Source organism: Anser anser (assembly GCF_964211835.1).
Source record: "Anser anser genome assembly, chromosome: 7".
Taxonomy (NCBI): Eukaryota; Metazoa; Chordata; class Aves; order Anseriformes; family Anatidae; genus Anser; species Anser anser.
The window spans coordinates 30932071-30955293 of NC_139727.1; the positions used below are offsets into that span (position 1 = coordinate 30932071).

General features: G+C 50.3%; 1 long non-coding RNA gene across 1 annotated transcript in view; it reads left to right on the forward strand.

Annotated features, from left to right (window-relative positions):
- Nucleotides 1-22990, forward strand: part of LOC310902153 — a 37593-nt gene extending 14603 nt beyond the window's left edge. The window contains exons 9-16 of the long non-coding RNA XR_014586520.1: nt 45-222; nt 3620-3738; nt 4591-4858; nt 6188-6340; nt 7172-15692; nt 15907-15943; nt 16042-16172; nt 17070-22990. This is a non-coding gene — a long non-coding RNA (uncharacterized lncRNA). The remainder of the gene's footprint in view (nt 1-44; nt 223-3619; nt 3739-4590; nt 4859-6187; nt 6341-7171; nt 15693-15906; nt 15944-16041; nt 16173-17069) is intronic.
- The last annotated feature ends 233 nt before the right edge of the window (nt 22991-23223 follow it).

Below are 23223 nucleotides of genomic sequence, written 5' to 3' on the forward strand. Positions count from 1 at the left end.
TCAGTTAGAAGTGACTGACCAGCTCTCTCCCCACTGTTTGCTAGCTGGAGCAACACTGGCATCTGATTTGTGTGCTTGGCTCACCCGTGCATGCAAGGCAATGCGGTCCTTCCTCCTGAGGAGCTCCTCATCTCCATCCTGGGGTGTCTGAGTACCCAACATGGGCACAGCCTTCACAGACTCAGCAATGAGACACCAGCTTCGCATCATCTTCAGGCAGAGGTATGCCAAGGCTGCTCTAGTGCTCTTCCCTCCTTGGAGCCAACAATAGCATTGGTGAGGCTGGAAAGTGAGGCGGTTTGGGAAACTGGGCTGGCAAAGAAGTAATGTTATGAGGAAAAAAATAATTAATTTCCTATGTGCTTCGTTTCTGGAGAGACAGAGCAATGCCAGCTGGAGGGGCATGTGGCCAGGGCTAAGGAGAAGACGGAACCCTGGTCTTCTCTGCTCAGATGGGCGCTCTCCCTCGAGGGAGAATATCAAAGGGGAGGATATAGCCTGCAAACCTTCTATCTTAAATGAAAAGGAGACCTTTGCACAACCTACACCTCTGAATCAAAGGGAGCAACTCCATTCCCTTCCTCCCTGTTGTCAGGCTGTTGGGAAGTAGTTGGCACAGCACTTATCAAAGGAAATGTGGTCCTTTCCTTGAGCTTGTCTACTCAGTGTTATTATGTAAACAGAGATCGATAAGGTGACACAAACCCTATCCTATTACCAGCTTTCAGCAGCAAATGAAGTACCCTTAAGTTTAGCGTATTATCATTTCATGCATTTTACAATTAAACTCTTAGATAATATGAATTACTTCCAAGGTGAGTGTTAACAATTGTCTCCTTATAATGGAGTTTGGAACCAGTCCAGCATGGCTTTACATCACTAGAAGAAATCACAGACAATTTCACAATTGGATAGAAAAGCTTTATTTAACAGGCCTCATGTTTCTTCTCTTAAATTTTCCATGAGACAAAAATAACTCCCTAGAAAAGAGCATATTCAGCACTGATAGTGAACTTGACAAAGAACTATCTACAACTGGGGTTTTTATTTCATTTCTGTTGCTTCAAATATAAATATTTTAGGCACCCTGTTGGTCTTCTGAAGCCCTGTTTTCTAACAGAAAACAGTGTAAATGCTGGATGGAGGGCCCAGATTCCAGTGCCTATTTCCGACAGCTCTTTTCTGGACACTCAGCTTTTGGAGGCACTGCAAAGCAAAACGGAGCATGCTGCAAGTAACAAGGTTCAGAGTTGGGAAGGATTTCTCCAAAGGAGGTGCAGCTGCCTGAGAAAGAGCCTGTGACTGCTGCTCAGGCAAAGCTCTGACGTTAACCTAAGAAGCGAGCGGGCTCTCTGCTCTGCTGCCACCCACACACCTCAAGTGTAGCTTGACCAGAACAGCTGCTTGGTTCTGTGGTTGCGCCTGGCCTTACAATGTAAGGAACTGGAAGCATTACCTTTAGAGGCTAATTTCCCCCAATGGGACAATCACCCGTTTTCTTTCTCAAGGCAGTGTGCAGGGAAGTCAATTACTACTCGTTGTAACACTGCTCACTGTGATGGGGGATGGAGCCCAAGCAATAAAAAGCCCATGGCTACGCCCTCTAAAAGCAACAACAAAAAGCCAAAATTTCAAGATGGGTGTTTTTTGATGGGTGGCGTGTTTCTGAATTCTGAGTCTTCCTGCTGCCTACCTACATTTTTCAGTCCTGTGAACTCGAAGCCTATGCTTTTACTCTTGCTATTAGCTCATGAGGATCTTAGATATTGCTCTGACTCCCAAGAAGATGAGTTTTCTGGAAAACACCTTATTATCACAAGATATGAGGGTGATACAAGATCTGTGGCAGAAGCCTTGTTTGAGTTACTGGATTGTAATGCAAAAAACACAGCAGTTAGGTGGGAAGTGTGCAACTCCCTCACAATCCTTTCCCATTTGGTGACGAGCTCTCATTTGCTCCCTAGTTACAAGATCACGAAGCAGTTGTCTTCTCCTTTCTGAAATATCAGCAAACCCTCCTCCACAAAACTGAAAATGTTTTGAATAATAAAATGAAGGGTGAGATTTTTCAGGCTTGGCTGAAAACGACTAGACCCCACTACGATGAAAAGGGATGGGATCTCCACATTGTCAGGGTAACGCTGCTTGCGATAGCATAGCTGGGACCTTTCAGCCTGTCATGTGCCAAGAAGTGACAGCGGCAGAGGACCTCTGCTGTGAATGCTGGCCGTGCAGCTGGATTTGTTTCAGAGAGCTCTTGAGCTGGTCTTCCGTGGGCGTCTGTGTCTTGTTCAGATGCAAGCCAGTCACCTGAGTTAACATCTCTGCTTGAGAAGCAGCTGCAAGATTGATCTATAACAGGACTTAAAAGGCATTGGCAGTATTGTTTTACTGCAGATTTGATTACACACAGAGTACTCACATCGCACCGGCTTCCCGTTCCAGGAGGTGTTTATCTCCTGGGTGAGGACTGGCACAGTGCTGTACCACGAAGTCTGGTATAGCTGAGTAAGTGGTTTAGTGTAATCCTCCTAAGAAAGATTGCTGTCCTGAAGGGATTCCTGGGAAGGGTCTCTGCTTGTACCAGGCTTTTAGAGGACTTTCAGTAAGGTTCCTGAGGGGCTTTCTGGAGTTTGTGCAGCTTTTCTGTGATGCAGTTCCCTTCCAAGTGTTCCTCTCCTCTCTGGGTTGTGGTTGGATCAGCAAGGTCTGTCACAGAGCTTGAAAATAATTGGTATCACTATATGAAATAAAACCCATTGTGTCATCAGATGATCAGGCTATGTCTCTGGCAAGTAGGCCACTGCACCATCCAGGCACCTGGAATAAAGAGCAAACAGGAGCTCCTCAGAGTCACAGTGTTTGAGTCCTATATCCTCTCCTCTTATTTTGTTATTGGCCACACAGTGAAATTCTGGGTCAGGTAAGAAATGTGGTCCCAGTTCACAGATTTCAAGTGCAGGAAAGACCTTTGCAGTAAAATTACTAAGTGCAGTTTTCCAGTAGGAAAAGAAAGAAAGCACTCTCTGCTTTAGAGTGATATTGCTCAACTAAGGTCATACATGATAATAAAAATAGAAGGTTGTATGCAACAACAAAGTAGAAATGGTGGTAGCTGCAACATGAGTCTTGATGGTGTCCAGATATATATCTTGAAGCAGTCCAGATATAAAACATATCCTTGGGGCCCTGGCAAGGATGCAAACTTCTCTCCCACACAACCTCCGCCACTCTTGAAAAGCCAAGTTCTGGAATTTTAAAAGGCAAAAATATTACAGCAACAGCAACAACAAACATGCAAATCAGATGTTAAATGACTACTAATGATTTTATCAATGTGTTGTGTAAACAGGAGGAAGAGGACAGAGAAAGGAGCACTCAACATTCTTCAGGTTGATTTTTTAATTAGTCAACAATTATCGATGAGGTTAAAGCAAGATAACGTCAGGGTTTTGCAGGGGCGTTTCAATTTTATAACAGAAAAAGCATTGTGGTGTTTGGGGGAGGTGGGCACGTGGACTCTTGCAGTACAAAAGAAGCCAACATAAGAATCAAATTTCAAGACCCTGCGGGAAGTTAGGGTTTTTGTCTAGACAGCTAATTACAGCTTTTCTTGCAGGACCCAAACACCCAGGAGCACCTACAGCAGATTGCAGCGTGCACTGGCGGGCATCCCAGCGCGGTACCCATGGGGTGGTCGCATGCCCAGGCCATCCCACTAATGGTGCTCCAACACAGGTACACACCACGTGCTCTGCTGGGGCGAGCAGAAATGTGGCAACCATGTGAACGTATTGCAGGGGCTGTGTATTTTTGGCTTTCCAGCTCAGAAATAACCCAGAGGGAAAATCAGACAACTGGGAGACATAATTGCTCTGGCCACCCAGCTGGGCCACGCGTTATTTGTAGGCGATGGAGCTGCCACAGGAAAATCAGGGCAGCTGGTGCTTCCCCTGTGCAAAATGGCCAGGGCACAAATCCCAGCTCCGTGTGTGCAAAACTCCTCTTGCTGATGGAGCAAGCTGCAAAAAGCACCGAGCCTTGTCAGTTATTGCACTGACGTGTCATGAACTTTATCCTTTACATTTCTAAAAACCTCTGTATTTTACTGCTGCACTGAGAACTGTGAAAAATGCAGGTCCCCTTTCCTCACAGCATTGCAAGTCTCTCTGTGGATCATCCTGGCCATTTTTTCAACTCTGCTCCCAAGCATTAAGATTTCCAAGCCTTTTCCCCATTAACCTCACTCTGTGGCAGTTTTAAAAAATAAAAAAGCTACGTTTTTTTTTTCAGAGTGACTTGCTGCCTACCTTTTACAATTGTTTCTGAGCTGTGGTCTTCACAACTGGTTGATGGAGCCTAATTAAATTGTTTAGCTGACAGACCCATTGGCTTCGTGCAGAGAGATGCTGACCCCATGGAAAATTTGAAGGTTGGCAAAGGTCACTAGAGAATCACTGACTTACCAGGCATGCCACATGCAGCACCTAAATGCACATATTTGAGCACAAATTTAAGTTTTTTTTTTGTTTTTTTTTTTTTTTTAATAGAAATCACCTTGCTTTGCTATATTGTCTGTGCTTTTTCTAGGTCTGGCTGTTTTTCCTTCTGTTGTTAAGAGTGAAGCACATCTCATTTGCTGCAGAAAACAAAAGCTCAGCTGGGATCATTACAGCTCGTGCTGCATCCAGGCCACTGTTCGACCCCGTTTCCTTTGGGAGATGAAGCTGGTGTGAGAGGGTCCCCTGGCCCCGAGCCCTGCTCCCCTTCCTGCCCATCTGCTGCTGCGTGCTGTGGTGGCCTCTGCTGTGACCCCCGTCAGTGCAATCACTGGAAGGATTTTTGGGAGGTTACAAAGGTTGGTTTAACGCAGGTACACACAGCTTCCCAGAAATAAATAAATAATAAAAAAGACCAAAAAAACAATAACAAATAAACCCACCTAGCAAGTTAAGAGAGATCGTTATCTGCTAGATGAGTGAGCTGAAGGGAGTCTTACAAGCCCCAAAGCCAACACAAGGGAAGCAATGGACACTTCATCCTGGAGCCGGGGATGCAGACAGGGATGAGCAAGACCAGGGGGAGGAAGAGCCTTTCCCGCTATCGGCTGCAGCAGGCTGTGGGATCGGCTCCACCATGACGTGTCGTTTCATTTTCTGTGTGCCGTTGGGGTTGAAAATAGCCCTGCTAAAAAAAAAAACAGGTTGTGGCTTGGGTTTGGCTAGGTTTTGTGTGCGCAAAGCCTGAGCAGCTCCAGAGCCTGGCCCCACCACTGCTTACGCTGGCTGCAGCAGAGGAAGCAATTTGGGGATGGGGGAAGAAGCAGGGGAAGGAACTGGCAAGGGGGACACTGCCGGGGTGAGCGAGGGGGATTCCCTGTTGGAAAGTCGTGACATCAGCCACGCTGCGCAGCCTGGCTCTCGCTTTCTGTTCCTGCCGCGGCGAGCGAGGGGGATTCCTTGAACTCCGTGTTGGTAAGTCGTGACATCAGCCGTGCTGTGCAGCCTGGCTCTCGCTTTCTGTTCGTGCCGCGGCAATGTGCCACCTACTGTACCCTGCCCTCACCAAAGCCACGGGACCTGAGGTGTGTGGTGCGCTCTCTGCTCCTGCCGTGCTCCTGGTGCTGTGGGCTGCGCGCTCGGGAGGCCCCACACGTCCGCCTGATGGCCTGCCCTGACGTGGCCGTGACAAAGGCAGCGGAGGCGCTGAGGCGAGCAGGGCTGACAAACGCGGCAGGCAGCTTCCTCTGAAAGCGGAGGCCATCGCCTCCTCCGCCCATGACAAGTGTGGTGGCCCTCGCTCGCACGGAGGGGCCTGGCCTTTGGCACCGGTGGCAGGTCCTCCCTTGGCCCACCAGGCTGAGACTTTCTGGAGGCTGCGCTTTAGCCAAGCTCAAGCTATGAGGCTTGAGAGGAAACACTGGTGAAATATCAAAGCTCATACCTTACAGGAGGTCGGACTAAGTGACCTGAAGTTCACAGGCCCTCCCTCTAAGGTAGGAGCAATCTTGGCTTTCATTTCACTGCTGGTTGCCGTAATGAGCAGGCCCCAAAACGTTTCTGTCGCAGCCATCATGGCAATCCAGGCTTTTACGCCACTGAGCTTTGAAGAGGGTTGTCCCTCCTTGTAATGTGGTTTATTTTGATTTTAACAGTAATTTTAACCACCGATTTGTGATTCTTGATAGTGCTACCAGTCCCCGGTCCTTTATGCATCACCGCAGAACCTGAACAGTGGATAACCTGTCGTGGTTGGCTTTGCCTCATGCCTGCGAGATGTGGAGTCCTTTCTCCCCTGTTTGATACTTAGGAAACGAAGGCACAGACAGATCTTTTCAGTAGTAAGTTGTGCGTTAGCTAGATGCATGGAGCTAAATCTCTGCTTGACCACAGACGCACTTTGTCACATCAGTTACATGCCTTCGCTGTTTTTTTGTTTGTTTGTTTGTTTTAAATATGGCCTTAAGTCCCTACATATGGTTTAAAGTACCAGCCTGTCACTGGAGTTAATCTAAGGATATCGGATCCCATATAGTTTTTAGCGGTACGTGGATAATTTGGACAAAGTATCAGATTTTTTTTGTGTGTGTTCTTACATAAAAAAACAAAGCAACAAACAACAATAAAAAGAACCCACTGAGGCCAGAAACCAAGCTTGCTCAGGAGATTTGCGGCCCAAGCAGGAAAGAGGACTCAGGTGTCCTGAGCTCTTAGCATTTAACCTTTTATTTAAACTTTCATCCCCTGCCCCCTCAAGCTGTCTGCAGTGCAGACCATTCTTCTTCTCTCCTCCTAACTGTAAACTTCTAGGAGGTCCTTATACGCTTGGCAGGAAAGTCACATCACTTTGAGTATGTAGACAAAACGCCAGGACCAGGACTGAGCACGCGGGGCTGAAAAGAGAAATCCTATCTGGGCAGTGGAGCCCGAGCTCGATGTTGGTTATGATTTCTTCCTGCCAGCTGGTCCGAGTAATTACATAACGTGGCAAGCCAAGTCCTGCTTTGTGTAGTATGTACATTTGTTTACAACCATCTTTTAAGGCAAAGACGATATACGCTGCGTGTCCTCCTTTAACTGTACTTCTTTTAAGAGTGCAATCAACTAACTATTAATTAGCTAGTTGGCATAACAGTCTTAAAGGAGGCTGTGCCTGTTTTCTTTCTCCCCAGACCACGCGTCCTGCCCCGAGACCTGCCTAGCTCCGGTGTCAGGAGGTGATGGGGCAGATGCCCTCTGCTGCGCCTGACCTTTCCAAGGCATGAGTCACTGCCGAAGTGCTCCCGGGGCGTCTGACACTTGCCACAGAAGGTGTACGGTCAGTGCCTCGGAGCATCTCCTGTTCCTGGTGGTGCCTGTGCTGTTTTTCCCATGATGATTGGGAAATGCGTGTGGGATAGCTTCCATACAGGGGACCAGCTTGTGCATTGCTGTGGGTACTTATCACCGTCGACAGGGAAAGCTGACCCAGTATCCCTGCTCTCTTCTGGGATGACATGAGGTTTCAGCGTAAGGTACAAAGGAATGAGGTCAACCACAGGCACTGTCAGCTCTGCTTCCTCGCAAGCAGACATCCTAAGTTATGAAGGCAAAACCCCAGGGAAGCAAGGATTCCACCAGAGAGAGGGAACAGGTGGAGGAAACATGAAATATATCCCAGCAAATCCATTATGGACAAGTATTAGCACTTCATCTGCAACGCATGACATCGTATCACTGTTCCAGCTGCTGAATCTTTGAACCGTCTTGTGAAACTTGTTCAAAACCCCAGAGGAGGATTTAGGTCCTGAAGCTCTCCAACCTGTTTCAGCAGGGGGTTGTGGGCAGTTCACAATTATTGGCAGGACGAGGCTGATGATCTAATGCCTGTGCTAGCAGGAAGGAGGCAGGCTGAGGCTGTTGTTTAGGACTCTTTTTAGGAAGTATTAGTAAAGAAGAGCCTGTTTGTCTTTTTGCCTGTAAAATACAAAGCAAGGATGCAAAGCAATGCACACACACACCTGTGGGTGAGTGACTTAATGGGTTGTTGTTGCATTATCCATGGCACCTGCTTGTGTAGCTGTGACACCCAGATGTGCCTTGGGGATTTCACTTGCTGCAAAGACACATCTTGTGCTGTGTGGCATCCTTGAAAATCCCTGTGCTAGGCAGAGCAAATGCAAAAGTAATGAAGAGACGGGGGCTGAAATGAAGAGGCTGATGGGAAGTGGAAAGGAAAGGAAGGGAAGGGAAGGAAAGGAAAAAGGTTTTGGATGCCATTCAGGATAAGATGGCTGTTTAGAGATAGCATGGGAGTATTTCAGAGGAGGAAGAGCAGGGCTGGTGGGAGACCAGTGATGCTGTGAGAGGAAACCAGTGCCATTTGTGAGCTTAGGGAAGGAAGTATAAGGAGTGTAAGGATCTCGACCCCATTGCTTTCTCCCCGTGGAAGAGAATTCGCCTTCCTTACTGGTGCAACATCCTCCTTCCTGCTCAGTCCCTGGACTTTAGGAAGTGCCTCTGTGATGGGGTGGTCTTGCCAGGGAGATTTATTGAGGGTCTCATCTGATACATGCAAAGCAAGACTGGCATATCCTAAAGGTAAGCAGTTGCTGGCCGCCTTGGGGTTGGATGTGTCTGGTGACCTCAGACACTTCATGGTGAAATGAAATGGGAGTTCAAAGAGCTGCTGCAGAGAGAAGAACCATGGGTGTCCTGTTCTGGGAGGGAAGGGTCGAGGTAAGTCCACGAGCACTGAGCACATATATTTAGCGGTGTGGTGTGATGCTGTGTGTGCCACCTGTTGAGTCCCAACACCACAGAGGGTTGCCAGAGTCTAGTGCCACAAGAGCACAAGCATGGGAACTAAGTCAGTTCCTTCATGCTAGTGCAAGCAGAAGCCTGGTTCTTCTGGGTCTAGATGGTCCAGATGGTGATCCAGCCCTGCAGAGCAGCAGAGAGAGCAGCTAAGTCAATCGCAGCTTCAACAAGCATACTCTGCCTCCGCATAGCAATATTGAAAGAAAACATTTAATTTAAGAAAATTTCCACCATCTAAATAAAAGCTGCTCTGGGCTAGTTTAATTTGTGTTGTAGCTGTGTGTTTATTTATCGTGTGACTTGATGCTACAGCACACGCTACGCAAGGGTATTGCCACAGCAACAGCAGTAGCACATGCCACATTTTCTGCCTTTTGAAATGCAAAGCCTTGTCTCGAAGAAGCTCCAACACGCCCTGGCTGATGGAACTGCATCCTTTTGCACGATGGTTTAAAAATAACACGTGCACACAGAGCGGGCTCAGCAACAAGACATGCTTTGCCCTGGTTCTGCAGCTTCCTGAGAGCACAGATGGATGTTTTGAGGCCATGTCCGGGACATGCCAGGGAAAGGAGCTATGGAAGGGGTAGCAGAGCTGGGGCTGATCACAGGAGGTGGATGGAGAAATGACTAACAGCAGACAGCTTTTGTAGGAGGCAGCTCCAGTATCAATTTGTTATTACACATACGATTGCTGCAGGTTTCTGTGTCATTGTTCTGGTGCTGAGTGATTGTATCTCCACTCACTACAAAAAGAGATGGCAAGAAGTTATGCTGATTTGAAACCTGACTCAATGTTTTTAAAGTCAGAAGAAACAAAAGATGGTTGCCTGCATCTGGATCACCTATTGCCTGGCTTATGACAGACAGGGCTCTTTTCTTCTGGGGGATGCTTGGGGCCGTCTGTGATTCCAGACATTGGTGACTTCGTCCATCTCCTTCATTTTCTATTGTAGAAAATTGGTAGATTTTTTTTAGAGCTTGACCTTCATGAGCTTCTGTATCAGAGACCTCATTTGTAGTCATCATAGACAAACATTCTCAATATTCAGTGGGATATGTGGTTACACAGACCTTGCTGTGCCCAGCCTTACCAAAACTGGTTTGGGAAGCACTGGTCTATAGCGTATCCCCTCCTGCTTTGTGGGCCTGGTGCAAGGCAAGGTCAGCCACGGTCTCTCCTTGGCTTCCTTGGGACGTCTCCTCCAGAGTTTACCAGATCTGAGAGCACAGAAGGAGGAGAAGCATTTCTCCTGGCCCAGCTGCTCACTCCCTTCTATATTTAAGCCCAATTCTTTTGTAAGATTGCCAATAGGAGGCTGGTCGGTGCCATCCTGGCTTGTAACACAACCAAAGAAGCTGCTGTCGTCTTGGGCCCGAACCACTCCTGGAGCCATCTCCCTCCTCACGGCTGAGATACACCAGGTGGCTCTTGGCTTGGTGAAGGTTTTGGTTGGCTTACCTGTTGGTTTAGAGCCGAACTGGCAAAGGCAGAGACTGCTCAGAGCAGCTTCTGTACGAAGAGGCGTAGGAAAGTCTGACCGGCTGGGAAGGGGTGCCAGGACCTGTCACACCAGAGGGGTGTGTGACACAGCTCTGTCACTTCTGGGTGGCACAAGAATGGCAAAGAGGGAGCAGTTGTTATATTAAGGAGAATCGGATGAAAATATCAGGTAGCATTTTTCAGACCAAGCAATAGAAGATGCTTTTCTCCACACAACTTGTCTTGCACACAGTGCCGAATGAAAAATCCACTGAGAGCTATTAAACGCAGAGGCACTATCTTTGGGTCAGGAAGTGTCTGGTATTTCTGGGGAAGTGTCACTGCAGGCTTTCCTGGGGTTTATATCTTCCTTAGGCATCTGTCAGTGGCTGCTGTCAGAGACAGGATGCCTGGCTATGGCCCTGGGTACATTTTTAAGTAAGGCCGGACAGGTTGGCTGCCCTTGGAACAGCCTGTCCCTGACACAGGTACAACACCCTGCTTCAGAAACCACCGTCTCCCCCCAGCTCACTTGCAGTTCCCTGCCTGGGAGGAAGGTTTCCATGCAGAATTTTGCCCAGTGCTGGTGAGGAAGCCCCAGCCCTCGCAGAAATCTGCACGCCCTTGGAACGGGATGGTTGTTCCTGGGGAAAATCTCACAGGGCCACAGGGTGGGCTGTTTCTGTGTGACCTGGTCCTGGTCCAGCTAGCCTGGCCCATAATGTGTGAATGGAGCACTGTTGTGCTAATGTGACATTTTCCCTATGTAAACACTGGTCTGGTATCCTCAGACAACATTAAAAAAAAAAACAAACAAACAAAAAAACAAACAAACAAAAAAAACAAAGGCCCCGTCCAGGACAGCATCTGGCAATTTGCTAGATCTTCTAGCAAAACTTGTAGGTTGCTCAAAGTGGCAACTTATCACTTGCATCATCAGTGCTAGATGTAACCAACACAGTTTGGATTTCAAAATGAGCCTGGTGGAGGAATTCAGAGAACTCCAAATGGGTCAGGTTAGCTGTCCTCCAAATTTTCTGGCCTCACACTTGCCTTACACTATGGAAAAGAGTACAGGAACGGGAGCAGGTGCCTAAGAAAGCAACGTGCTGGGTTTTAATGGTTCAGTGTATCTAATGTGTCCAAAATGCGCAGTGTGGTTCTCAGCTGCTGGTGTCCATGGCTGGCTCTCCAGAAGTGCTGCCAGGTCAGGCTCCAGCCTTTCACCACCACCCTTCAGAGCCTGCACAAAAAAATAACCAAACGCTTTGGGAATGTCTGGGGTGAAGCCTCATTCAGGATGGGAAATTACATTTCTACTCTATCACGTAGGTATCAGAGGTGAGTCAGCTTTGCAGAAGCCATAAAAATGTAAGCAGTATTTTTTTTATTATTATTACAGAGGAATACTTTTCCCCAGGGAGCAAAATCAGTGCCCTTGTTTTAAAGAGAATCCTTCCACTGATATTTTGTTTTGACTTCTGCTCCAGGCTCTCAAACCTGCTGCTCAGGACTCTTGCTTTACTCCACGATTACTTTATTTCTGGAGCAGCAATAGGACAACAACTAATTTCATAGGTAATCTAGAAATGATTTCTCTTTTGCAAGAAGACAAGTTGCAAACAGGAAAGACTCGATAACTTGGGAAACGTATGCCCCTTAGTATATATCCAAACTCTCCTGGGCCATCATGGTGTTGGATTTGAAGGGGACAGTTCGATGCACACAAACACAAACTGAGCACCACTAACACATCCCACAGCTCAGTCATTTCCCCTGGACTTCTCTGGCTGCTGTTCTTCACAGGGTCTCAAGACTGAATTTACACTCTGCCATGCCTCACCGATCCCCTGCATTTTGGCACTCCTGAAACGTGGCTTTTGAAGATGAAGCAAGCTGCTCCACTGCCAACAACAGCTTCCATTATTGCCCGAGGAGCAGCAGCACCAACAAACCTCCACTGATTTTAGACCAGCACCTACACAAGGTCCTGCATATGTTACTCTGCCGCTCGCGAAGCTGCAGTGGTTCCAACATAGCAGAGGAAGTTGAAGACAGGTGACATGATAGCCCGTGAACCAAAGCCAGATTCTGCTGTGCGTGGCATCTGCTGCCACACTTAACTGGCAGCAAAGCCGCATCCCAACTCATTTGTATCTGATTTCTTGGCAAGGCGGAAAAGGTAAACTTTGCTTCTTTACAGTGATGAGTTTTTTTTCCCACTTTTTTATTTTTATTTTTTTTCTAATTTGACAAGGGGAAAATAAGCTCTACAGAATCAGTGGAGAACCTGTTTTAAATGTCAGCGCATCTACAAACTGAACACCTGAGTGCTCTCTTCTCCCCAGCTTCTGCAAGGGACTGGGAAGTGAGCAGAGTTAAGGGAAATGAGCAGAGTTAAGGTGAGCCTGGTCCATCGCAGAAGCCACAGCCCTGTCCCGTCGCAGCCCAGCTGCGCAGCTGCGGAGGGCAGAGAGCAGCAGGTCTCCTTCCCCTTCCTCCCGTAAGTCAAACACTTTCTGAATGTGCCACTGCAACAGGAAGCAGGGCTTTGTCTTTGCAAATGCCATCATGCTAAATGATCCCTCCTGAGTGCTCCGGGATGGAAACACAGGGGTGGCTGGAGCCACAGCCATGCGCAGCCTGGTGAGACCTCGGCAAACTCCCCGTGATTATTTACAGAGGAAATGAGAGGCTCCTTCAGGCCTCTCTGCAGAAGATGAACTCAATTAAAGCCGTTTAATATATGCCTGGTGCTGTGTCTAATGCTGCTTTGAGAGAGCCCTTCTCTGCCGTGAAAATGGAAATGAGCATTTGCTCTCAGCCTGGCAGGGCAGTGCCTGCGTGGTGTCACCTTCTTCCAACACCGAGAGTGCCGGTACAGGACCAGAGTTCTCATTCTCTCCTTTCTAAAGGGAGCATAAAAATGCTGCCTTAAAGGCGGACGGGTGATGCAAGTGAAAAAAAAAAACCACCTTGTGCCTTATTTCTTGCACACATGCAGAGCAAAAAGGGGGATCCCTTTGGAAGAGGAAGGGGAACTCCCCGCCAGCAGCTGCCCAGCTCCGTTTGGCCACCCACTGCTCGCAGGGACCCGTGGTGCTGAAGGGCACCAGCCTGGTTTCAGTGTCCTGGTTTTCTTCACTCTCCCGGCAGTTCCACCCCACGCCCCACCCGGCAGCGGCGTTAATTACGGGTTGGGGATTGCGTTGGGCTGCACGACTTACAGACGGGAGCGGTGTGGGTCACTCTGCCAGGGCAGGTGAGCCACGGTCAGTGGGACGCTGTGACACACCGCCCCGAGCCGGGGCTGGCCTGTGCTGCGGGCACAAGGCAACACAGGCATCGTTGGGCAAAGCAAGGCACAGCTGGGGTGGCAGGCTGCATGGAGGGGGATGCCTCCCTCTGTGTGTGGGATGCAGCAAGCGGGGATGCAGCGAGCAATGCCAGCATGGGCAAGGTCCTGGGTTGCTGTAAAACAGCTCCTGGGGTGCACTTGTCCAAATAAGCCCCAAGGGCATGGCTCTCTTAAAGGCTTCTATCCCCAGTCTTCCTCAGGATACTCTTGGGTGTGGCTATGGGGGGCCACAAGGCTGAGGAGAGTCCAGGGACCACTAGGGGAAGGTGCCCCACATACCCTCAGAGGGTTAGCTAGTAGGCAGTCCGTATCTGTTTCCTAGTGCTGGGCTTGTTTTCTTCTCCTGAATACTGGACCCGGCTCATTGCAGCTGGGCACAGCACTGCCCAGCTGTGTGAGCCACGAGCCCTTTCTGCAGGCTGGCCAGCCCCCAGCCCGTCCCCTGGCCGAGGGATCAGCACCAAAGCCAAGTGACTCTGGCTTCGCAGCCCAGCCCAGGGCAACCACAAGGCTCTTCTTTTCGTTTAGAAAGCTGATGTAAAAAATGATGATAAACTAAATGTAGATCTATGCATCAATTATGTGGGATGCCAGACCTTGCACCTGTAGCATAATACATAACAGAGCCAGTTAACTGCCTTATCTAATGATTGCTCTGAACAGCACACAAATCTCATTACGCAGGGTGAGCTGAAAACCATTTTTCAGTCAAAGCTGATGAGCTTGCAAAGACTTTCTTTGCCCAGCTCTCTCTGACTGCAGGTTTGTCCTCTTCTCCTTGGAATCCTTCCTGTTATTTTTCCACCTTCCTGTCGCAGGATGCAACGCTCATTACAATAATAGATCCAACTTTGAGTGGAAAAACTCCTCTCTACAGTTGTCTTCGAGATTTCCCAGTTTCATTCCTGTTTACTGAGCCGCAGCCCTGACCCCTCGGCTCGCCCTGCCAGGTACAGCGTTGTGATAACACAGCAAAACCAAGCCCAGTGCTCCTGTGTGTGCCCGTAGTTAGCAGGCAGAGTGTTTTCTCAGGACACTTGGGTGGGCAAAAGATGCAATGTGAAGGTTTTAGTCTGCCCAGCAGTTTTCGAATAGCATGTGTCTCAGCCCTGAAATCATTAGGTTTTTAAACAGAGGGACATGAAGTGATCTCATGTGTCGGGCCCAAGAGTTACCATGTGTCAGGCAGCCCCCCCAGCAGGTGTAGGTGTTTCATACAACACAGGTGGTCGGATGCTGCAACATGGGCCTGGAGGTGTTTGGCCATTGCTGGGGATACCCAAACTGAGGCGGAGGAGGCCCCAAAATGCACAACTCTTCCCTGCTTGCAGAAGGACTCGGGCTGAGGCCTGCGGAGACACTCTGAGACCCGAGGCCTGGTGGTGCTCGAGCATCCCGAGGCGTCAGGAGCTCACACCACGGGCTGAAACACACAGCAGCAGTTCCCGGGCAGAGTTGGGAGGGAACATCGCTCTGCTGCTTCCTGCCTTTTGCCACAAACAAGGTTAAGACACAGTTACAGGAACATTTCCAAAATCATATTAAAACCAAAGTCCCGCTACCAGAAGTTCCCGGTACTCAACTCACACCTAAGACACAGATGTGGGCACCTAGCGATGAGATTCTCCTCACCTAACATTAATCACCCAATCGCGAGGTGTAAACTAGTGGTTTAATTCCTCCTGTAGTTAAAGGAGGGAAGCGGCTATAAAAGCCAGCCCACCTTATCCTCTTAGCTGCTCTCTTAAGATGGGATAAGTCAGTCTCTGAGGTACCTCTGCTTAGGAGCTTGGAGAACTGGAGAAAGCCAAACTCATAAACATCAAGCAAACAAGCAGAAGATGAATCCCAACCTAATAATGGAGCCCTTCGATGAGCTTAACCCAAACTTAAAATTTCTGTATTTGTTTCTTAATCTGGAAAGTGCTTTACAAGCCCTGACTGGACAGCCTGCTTTGCCTCTCTGCCCTTCAATGCTTTTGAAGTCTGGTCAGAGATGCTCCCAGCACGTGCTCTGGGTTCCTGACTGAGATACCCAGGAGGAGGTGTTGAGGTAGAAGAGCAGCATCAGTGCAACTTTATTTGGAAAGGATTTTGTTGACAGGATTTCTGTGGGTTTTTTTTTGCTTGCCTGTTTCCTGTTGCTCTTATGTTATCAGCATGAAAATATTAAATTATTGGACCCATGTAGCCAGTAAGACTAGCCACAGCTATTATATAATGTCTGGTTGCAGCAAACATCTCACCGATTATTTCTTTGATTGCAGTGCAAACGTAACCTGTGTACAATATGTGGGTTACCAGGTAGAGTTATGTCATGACTCAGGATGAGCCAATATCATAAGCAAATGTTAATGAAGGGTGGGATTTTTCATTAGTTTCTCTGTATTGACCTGTTTCAGTTCCTACTGAAGGCAGCAGCTGAAGAGAGCTCCTCTGCCCTTGCTCTTTTACCTCTTCACCAGTTGTTAGCTGGCTCCTGCAGCCCAGAGCAGCTGCTCCCCTTGCCAGCCACAGCACCTCTCAACCCCATGTAGGGGATGAGGGAAAACCACCTCTCCTGGGTAAAGAAGTGGTGAAAAGAGGCAAAACAAAAAGGTGGGGATAAATGGTTGGATCCCTCTGTGGGTGGTTATGGAGCAGGTCCCGCATGGACCAGGCCTCTGCAGCCCAGACCAGCGACAGAGATGGGAGAAGGTGCTGTGAGAGCTCTGGAAGAGGTGCGCTGGGACTGGGTGCTTCTGGCTCCTTGTGCAGCGGGGGTGCTGGCGGTATTGCCAAGGAGCAAGTTCAAGGCAAAAAAAAGAGGGGCTTTTTCACAGAACCTGTGCCTGAGCTGTGGAAACCTGGTCTGGTCCTGGAGGCCAGCGGGTACAAACTGGTGAGACAACTTCAAGAAGATCTACCAAGGGCTGTTAGATGTCCCCCTGTGTAGCCCCACATGTTCCCTCAAGTATTGCCTGTGGGCAGCTGTTGGAGGCAGGACACTGGGCTGGAGGGACCTCTGTTCTCCTCAGGGTGGCTGTTCTCATCTTCCATGGTGTTATATAGTCTTAGGCTCCTTCTGGATTAAAAATAAAAGCTTTGAGCTTGCGTATTTCCTTATGGAAAAAACAGCTATCTTGGGATCCTGCTTATACAACTGAAACAACTTCTGCTCTCCACCCCACCGAAAGACAAGCAAAAGGCTTTTATGCCCTTTAGGATATTAATGAACAGGGCTTCCTCTGAAGAGAGGATGTTTGGAGCACTGCTAAAATCTCTGCTCAGGAGAGGTTTGGTCCGTTGCATAGGGGACAAGCGATCTTACACAGCCCTCCCAAGCTAATTCTTAGCTATTAAAAGCCACTTCACTGATTTTTAGTACCCTTTCACCTATCTATCCTCTGCCTGTGCTCATTTTATGTTTTTTTTTATTTTTTTTTTACAGCAAACAGCACCCAGCTCACCAAGGAGCAGAACTAAGAAGCTTTATGACCTTTTAAGAAGGGAGGGGCGTTAATTTGTGGTCCCGATTCCACTTTGCCTTTGAAAAGGGAAAGCAGTTTCCGCAGACCACAGCCCAGCCCCATTATAGAGAAGCAGATAGTGCAAGATGATCTAAACCATCAAAAATAAATAAGTAGATAAACAAAGGAGAGGTTAAAAAGTAGCTTGCTCATTAGCAGATAAATTTTATACTAAGCTGAAAGCAGATTGAGGAGCGAAGCCCTGCTCTGACAGCCAGTCCACCCTCTGCAAATATTATGCACCAGGTAACAGAACTATTCTCATGAATCACTGCCTAGTGAAATAAATAAATAAACACAAAGCTCCCCGTAGTGATGGAGTGACTGACTGGGTTTTAGGCTGGGCTGCTCGATGCCGAGAAGCTGTGTGCAGGAGGAGGGATGGGAGCCCGGCCACCTGCGCTGCCACGTGAGCGAGAGGCTGGTGTGAGGGGTGGGCAGCGCACCAGCTGGGTCGGTCAGCTTTTTAGAGCCCAAAGAGGGTTTCAAGAGTTTCTCTGCAACTGAGAAGCAGAAGTGGTTTGGATTTTCCTATTTTGAACCCCTCCTGTCTACTTTCCAATTTAGGATGCAATTAAGGGATTGTTTTTAAGAGAGTACACCAAGAGGAACCTAACAACAACGGAGCCCTGCTATGCCTAGCACTGTAACAACCCCAGAAGATGCTGCAGATGAAGAAAGCTTTCCATCTGCATTTTCACTGCTGTATGTGCTGATTTCTGGCATCCCTGTTTTATCCGTGTGGCTCAAGTAGTGGTGGCGTCAACAGGGGCTGGCAAGGCCGTGCAGGACACCTCTCGTCCTCCTGCTGCGGTGTGTGGGCTGAGGGGCGCTCAGTTCTCTCTGCTTCCCTGTGCAGGGCTGGCTCGGTATTTTCACTGTGCTGGGGCTGGTGGGAAGCAGCTGGCTGTTAAATGAGCACCACTGTGCTGTCCAAGCGCCCCGAGGTAGCTCCTGGGTGGGAAGGGTGGCTGCGTGCTCGTCGTGGGCTGCTGGGGACAGGGGTCACACAGCCGCCGTGCGAGGGCAGAGCTGGCTGAGCATGTTCTGCGAGAGGTGGATGCTAACCAGGCTTTGCTGGAGGGTGAAGTAGAGCTTCGTATTGTGAATGCACTGGGAATCCTGGACTGCGCCGCCCCAGCTTGGGAAGGATGCTGGATGCATCCTACACAGGCATTACAAACTACCATTAGCTTTATCACCCACAAATTCTTTGCAATGGTATGCAAAGTCAGCTTGGCAATAGCCCAGAATATTTTCTATGTTCACGTTTAACTCCTACGCCGTCTTCTTGGATTCTCCACTGCTGCGTATAGGATTTCTGCAGAGCATCCCAGGTTATAAACACCTTGAGACAGAAATGGTCTTTTGGGTCTGTTTACCCAGTATATGGCTTCCTGCCAGTCTGGCCAAAGGCTGCAGTCCCTTAATACTTCCACATCAGGGAAAGATTAATCATAACAATCCTCAGCCTGGTGCATGTCTAGGTGATGAATCCTTCCCACACCTCTGTAGGACCAGTGCATGCAGGAGCCCAGTCTTGGGGTGTGACTTTACTGTGCCCCAGTACCAAAAGTCCACAGGTGGTTCTTGTGCTTTAAGCGTCTGGTACCATGCACTGCTTCCAAGGTGCAATAAACGCTCCTACACCGTGCTTGGGCTTTGCACAAGAAGCATTTTGCAATGCCAAGAGGCTTGTGCTCTGAGCATCCCTGCCCCTCTGCACAGGTAGGGAAAATGAGATACAAGGAGAGGAGAAGACCATGTGTCCTAACCAGCTGGAGGGAGAGGGCAGGCCTCCCCATCCCTCCCTGCCCCAGCAGAGGCAGCAGTTGGAGGCTTTACCCCTGCACGTTTCTGGTGTGCAAATGAGGAGGCAGCAGCGAAGCGTGTCCTTTATCTGCCGGGACAGAGGCCCACCGAATGGAGCCCGGCCCCGGCAGGGAGCTGGGAGATAAATGCTGGGTGCTGGAGGTGGCCCCCTGCAACCGCTGCCAAGAACTCGGCCTGGAATGTGCAACCTGCCAGTTTGGGCTGATGGAGCTGGTGCAATGTGAAGGCTTAGTGCCTGGCTGTGATCCTCCCATCTCCTACTTCCTACACCTCCTTCTGGGGTGTGTCCACGCCGAGAGAAGCCGCGCTGACCGACGGAAGAACTGAGCTGGCTGAACAGGAACGTTGGTGGGGAAACCTTGGGTCACCTTGCAGGTCCTTGCAGTGGTTCAGTGATTCCTGGGCCTACTTTTTGGCCGTTTTGCTCTAGCCCATCTGTACCCGCTTCTCCCTTCTGGGATCTGGGGGTTCTGCAGCGCAGGGAGCGGGCCCGCGGGGGAAGCCAGCAGGCATTGCGTTACGGGGTGTGGGCAGGAGCCGCGGCCGAACCAGCGCAGCTGCAGCAGCTCCTGTCCACCCGGTGAGCACCAGCACCTGCCTCCACGCAAAGGTGTGGGCGTTGCTGGGAAATCAAAGCTCAGCCCCGATTTTAGGAGGTGGAGGCTCAGCTGGAGGGAGGGGAAGCTTACGGCTGGCTCCTGGCTCTGCCTGCACTGGGTTGTGAAATGCAGCAGTGCACCAGTATCTGCGCTATGCAAACACCCCAGTCAACTACTTCCCCTTGTCCCCCAGCGTGGGGTTGCCATGTAAAGAGACTACACCGGGGCTCTGGTTCCCTTCTCATGTCGAAGCCTGCAGGGGACGTGGTTTGCATGTGTCTCTCATCAAAGCAGCCGCCTTGAGGCTGCCTGCAGGACCGCAGGAGCTGGGCTGGGAGAGCACCTCGCACGTGGTGGAAAACTGGGCCTGGCCCTGCCAGCTGGGTCACTGGGGTCTCGTGGTTAAATACAGGCTCCCAGGACCCCAGAGCAGCGCACATGTGGAGGTGGGATGGTGAGAAGGTTGAACAAGGCTTCAGCACGACTCTGAGCAACTCAGCCTCTTCCCCTTCATGGTCTGGCCACTGCTTCCCCGAGAAGGATGGAGGAGATAATACATGTGGGTTCAATGGCAGGAAGGCATCCAGCTTCGCATGTGTTGGGCTGTTGGATAAGCAAGTGTTTGTAGCACTTAGGATTGACGTAGATATGGCAGGTCCTAGTAAGAAACTTGTCTCAAGTGATCTTTTGGTAAATGACCAGCAGAAGTTTGTTGTAATGTGGAGCAATTCCGTATAGAGCAATCACCTTTAGAGCACCTTAAATAGTTCGATCCATGCCTTGTGCTTTATGGGGACTCCAGAAGGACTAGTCTTAGCTGAGTGGCTGCAGCATGTGTGATACCCCATGGTCTAGGTGCCAGAGGGACTTGGGCTTGCCCTGGGGTGTTCTCCTGGACACTGAGGTTTCCAGCCTTACTCCTCTGTGGGAAATCTTATTTATTTATTTTGGCGAGCATAACTTCATTATTACATTTTATTCTGTAGGTTTAGGTGAAATTCCATTTTCCTGCTCACTCCAGTGTTATCTGATGTGGCTCCACCGTGGTTAACATTTGCTCCTTGGGACTTCTAACATAAACATTGCGTTATCCCCCAGCCTCTCAATATATCCATCTGTATTAGCACCTCCAGTCCGGTTTAACAACGTGTTTTATCTGCGGATTCCTGTTTAGCTTGGATTTTGCAACCGGCGTTAAGCCCTGTTGCTGGTGATTTCAGAAAGAGCTGCGAGCAGCTGGAGTGAGAGGGAACTTGTCCGGGCGCAGTCGGTGCTCGGTGCTTTGAGGGCTCTGCTCTGAGTTAACCTGTCCGCGCTGGGGCTGAGAGCCCCTTCGTTTCCTGAACCTTTTCTCTGCGAGACTGCTGGTAATGCTCGCGGATCAATAGGGCCTTTGTAGCCTTCCACCTTCCCCAGGTGCTCCCCTCCACCTGACGCCAGCTAACATGGTTTGAACAAAGCACGGGGGCTCAGCCCACTCGCGCTGGCCGGTGAGGCGCTAGGAATTAGTTGGCAGGTTTTAATCCAGTAAAGCCTAGTTAACGCTGTCCTTGTGCGCTAAGCTGATTACGATAAATAAGCATGCTGTGTCTTAGCAGACGCCTGAAATCAGATCAACCAAATGCAGTTAGACTGGCCAGGCGGCTTTTTCATTATTATTTTTTTTCCCCCTTTCCTTTTAACTCCCGCGGCGGTAAGGCCGCGCTGGCTTCGCTGCGAGGCCGGAGCCGGATTCGGTGCTGGCAGCTGGCTGCCGGCCACCGCCGGGGTCAGCAAGATGTGAGGAGCTCACGAGGATCTCAGGAGCTCACGGGAAGCCCTGGCAGCCACCGGCATGCCCTGCAGTGGCAGGGGCTGTGTGGGCTGGCTGGGGGTGGGGGAGATGTGTGGCATGGCACAGGGAGGCTGCAGTGAAGCCAGCGTCGTTCCTGCTGCCCCGTCGGTGGCAGGTGGGCTGCGTTGCCTTGCTACTTGTTCTGCAGTTTTAGGGAAGTGTCTGACTTCCTAGACAGCAAAACGTCCTGGCTCACCGATGGCCGCCCCTTTGGGGATTTGGGCACAGGCCCTGGGAGCAGGGATGCTGAGGAAGGGGCCAGCCCCCCCTGCACGGCCGGGTCCTCGTGGTCAGGGAGGATCAGGTGTGGTGGGACCTCCGAGTCACACCGGCAGCTCTCTGCTTGGGGTTGTCCTGTCCCCCCCCCCATGCCCTGTGGCTCATCCCTGTGACATTATTTCTGCAGACACCCTGGGCCTGCGGGGGGGGTTCCCAGAGCCAAACAGGGCTCCCGAGTGAGAATTTCAGCATTTCATATCTGAATGCAGGCTCTGTTGAGCGGTGGGGAGAATAAAGCTCCCATTTAGGATATTGCTGCTGCCTAAGAGGCTTTAGGGATTGTTAAAACTCTTGTCTCTCAGGAAGTAGTCTGGCTTCATCTGTTGCCAATTAGAGCCACGGGGCCTGGGCTGGGTGCTTGCAGCTTGCCGGCGACGCGGCCCAACCTGGGGACACACGTGGGGGTCACATAAGAGCAGAGAAAGGGGCGAAGCTCCCACCGCGAGGAGAAGCGGAGGAGGTTGGGATGGGGAGGAAGGACCTGGCATCATCTAGCTTGGTTCTGGCCTGAATTAGGCTTCCCATGGGATCTGGGGAGCAGGGGGAAGGCAGCGACATGGCCCCCGCCCAGGGGTCCCCCACATTGGCACCCGATGTTCCCCCCTTCATTCACCCAAACCCTTGCAAGCAGACAAGGCCTCGCTGATTCTCTGGCCACGAGGCCATTGCAGCACCGCTGCGCTTTGCGTTGGTCTTTGAGTTGTGAAAGCCCCAGGGCTGTTCTCTCTTCCCATCGTTTTGGGGTGCCAGAAAAAAAAACAACAAAAGACCCATCAGAGAAGCTTGTTGGCTTTGCTGTGCTCTCCACTTCGGATGCCGAGGTCGAGAGGCAGCCCGTGCTCTCGCTCCTTGTTTCCAGCTTCTGTTGGCTGCCTGCACCCTCCCAGCCCCAGCAGCCCGGGCTGTGCCCACCTCTCCTCAGTCCATCTCCATCCAGCAGCCTCCAGGTGAGAGGCTCGGCCCCTGCCAGCCCGCTCCTCGCCCTGCCCTTTCTCCCCGGCCCTCGCCCACCCGGCCGTGCCTCCTCTCAGCGCCAGCTCCCCAGCTCGCCTCCCCTGGGTCCTATTCCGCAAGTGTTGACTCATCTCTGCTTTCGCTCCCCTGATTTTCTCAGTTCTTTATGAAATTGGGACAAGCAGGCGGCCAGACCCTCAGGGAGGTGCGCAGGCTGTCCTCACTGCTTTAAAGGCTCTTCTGGAGAGACACCAGTGCAGTGCGGAGGGGCCCAAAGCTCGTTTCTAGATACGTCCCTGGAGGACCAGCGGGCAGGGGAGGACGCCAGCAGTGGACAATCACACGCTACAGCAAAACCCAGGTCCCAGCAAAGCCTGACTCCTGATACAGGAATTACTGACAGGGAACATCAGGCCTACTAGGTTTGGGGATCTTCGGGGCTGTGCTGCTCCAGCTAATTAATTGCTGTAATGAGGGTGAGGCTCTTATCAGATCCAGGAGGGAGTCTGCCGCGGGGGAGAGCAAGGGGAGAAGGCGAAGGTGGATTAACGTGTGGCGAGCGTTTTCTCACGGGAG